General features: G+C 38.3%; 1 pseudogene; it reads left to right on the top strand.

The window, feature by feature from the left end:
• Positions 1 to 209: 209 nt before the first annotated feature.
• Positions 210 to 984, top strand: LOC113931087 (annotated as a pseudogene).
• Positions 985 to 2,810: the final 1,826 nt, after the last annotated feature.

The following is a 2,810-nucleotide window of genomic DNA, read 5'->3' as shown; positions in this document are numbered from 1 at the left end:
AGAAATAACAGACTAAGGAGAGATGTAATTTTCAGTAGTTAACTGACTGGAAATAATCCTGAACTGATAAAACAAAATGAAAAAAAATAAAACCCTAAGTTATCAAGTTTGGTAAATACACATATATACATATACACACCACTAAGCAGATATAAAAGAAGGTTAGGGTCGCTGTGTGGGTCTCTGTGGAAAGCTTGTTTGGGGGGCAGTGTGCGCCCGCTAAGGCAGCACCTCAGGGACGATGGCGGAGGGAGATAATCGCAGCACCAACCTGCTGGCTGCAGAGACTGCAAGTCTGGAAGAGCAGCTGCAGGGATGGGGAGAAGTGATGCTGATGGCTGATAAAGTCCTCAGATGGGAAAGAGCCTGGTTTCCACCTGCCATCATGGGTGTGGTTTCTTTGGTGTTTCTGATCATCTACTATCTAGATCCATCTGTTCTGTCCGGTGTTTCCTGTTTTGTTATGTTTTTGTGCTTGGCTGACTACCTTGTTCCCATTCTAGCTCCTAGAATTTTTGGCTCCAATAAATGGACCACTGAGCAACAGCAAAGATTCCATGAAATTTGTAGCAATCTGGTAAAAACTCGATGCAGACCTGTGGGCTGGTGGAAACACCTCTTTACACTAAAGGAAGAAAAGCCTAAAATGTACTTCATGACCACGATCGTTTCTCTTGCTGCGGTTGCTTGGGTAGGACAGCAAGTCCACAACCTGCTGCTCACCCTACCTGATAGTGAGTTTCTTACTGTTGCTTCCTGGATTAAACCAGCATGGAATCATTTTGAAGTACATTGGAATGGCCAAAAGGGAGATAAATAAGCTTCTCAAACAAAAAGAAAAGAAAAATGAATAATGCATCTGCTTTATTCAGTGTAATGAATGGCATATACATTGTCCTTGGGAACAGTTTCTGTTATGCTGTCTGGATACTAAAATGTTACAGAAGTAGCTCTTTGCTCTCCCTCTTTTGCCCTTAGTGCGTAGAAATTCACACTTGCGGAGTAAGGCTTTATGCATAGTGTCTTCATGTGAAGTGTAGCTGGAGGCATTCTCATTAGTTGGCCTTAAATGGAAAACTCATTCGTGAGTACAACTTGTTTTGATTTTTCTCCACCCAGGTTAATTGCATTCTTACTTTTAGGCAACTTCCTTTAAAATAATATAGTGGTGAACTTCACTTTTTAGTACAGTTAACTGTGACTTTGGATAATTAATTGTTCCAGTTGATCTTTGCTTTAGCTAGATACAAGTTAGTGGTCTGTGGCTACAGGAAGCTGGTTCTACTTGTCTGCTTCCACAGTCTGCTTAAACTGCCTGGCTTCATGAATACAGAGACCAAGTTGACCACTTCCAATGAAGAGACCAGTTAAGATTCATTCCTCATGCTGTTTCTATACAATGGGAGAAGAATCCTCTGGAATAAAATGAAACCAATTCCATGCCCTAGTATGTGCTGGTTTCTGCCTTGTGAAAAACTTAGTAATTTGTAAGAAACATTGATCTTTCCTCCCAAATGGGGACTATGACAGGCTTTGAGCTCATCTCTCCGTGCTCTTAGCCTTCAAGTTAGTAGATCCTTAGAGGCTTTTTAACAGCAGGCTTCCAGAAGTTTGTGTTTAGGATTTTTAGCATATTTTTAATTTCAGGTTTTCAGCTGACTGAAACTAAAGTACATAATAGGTTAAGACAGGTCTATGACCTTTACTCCAACATGAGCCAATAAAGGACAGAAGTCTTCCTATACTTAGTCAAGAGTCATTTCAGTAGAAAATAATCTCAGCCTACTAATTTTTCGAGACCAGACTAAGCCTTTGAAGGTAAGCCTCAAGATTCTTATTTGAAGATAATTGCTGGCTGCTTTGGCCCCCAGAGATTTGGCACAGGAGGTGGTGTTTATGCCGGCATCTGACTTTTTTCCTAGATCTCTCTCTCTGAAGAGTCCAAGGGCTGCTGGGGAGAGCAGACTTTTGGCGACGATAGGTGGCCTCTGGTCTACAGAGATTTTGTAACTGCTTGGAAAGTGTCTTAGAATCATTCTCCCTCTCAGTAGCTAGAAATTTAGAATAGCTGAAATCTGTAGGCATGAACCTCTGAGGGCTGAAAATGTGACATTTGGAAACAGTTCTTAAACTCTTATTAACTAGTTGTAATATAGTTTTGTGAATTTACTGCACTGATGCTGGACCTTGCGGTATATCTGTCCCTAATAAGTGTTTTCTCCCCTTCAATATTACTGTAAACAGTGGCACCCATTGTAGCATATGTTTGATTTTTTTTTAATGTTTCCTATGAAAACTACAAACTACCTTAATTTTTACATGTGTTTCCTCATTGTAGATAAGCCTATCTTGCTATCTGGATTTTTTTGTGTATATGTGTTCTACCAATTAACTACTTTTGTAGTTTTAATCTTGTATTATTTCTTCTACTTTGTTTTGTATAAAAGGGGGAAAATAAAAAAGCTGGAATCCCCTCCAAAAAAAGAAGGAAAGAAGTAGTACATACATTAATGTATCATACTGAAATTGCTGAACACCAAAGATAAAAAAAATATTTAAAGTGGCTGGAGAAAAACAAACAAATCAAAGATCTATACTCTGATATTACTGTCAATGTAACAATCACAATTATAGTTTATTTCTCATTAATAATGGAAGTCAAAGGAAAATGGAAAGTATCATCAAAGAACAGAGATAAAAGAATTATCAACCTAGAATTGTTTATAAGCAAAATTCTTATCCAATAATTAATGAACCTGAGAACTTTCAGATTTAAAACAAAACAAAACAAAAAAAACCTGAATGAGTGT

The sequence above is a fragment of the Zalophus californianus genome, chromosome X (genome assembly GCF_009762305.2).
Source record: "Zalophus californianus isolate mZalCal1 chromosome X, mZalCal1.pri.v2, whole genome shotgun sequence".
Taxonomy (NCBI): Eukaryota; Metazoa; Chordata; class Mammalia; order Carnivora; family Otariidae; genus Zalophus; species Zalophus californianus.
This window is presented reverse-complemented; position numbering and strand designations above follow the sequence as displayed.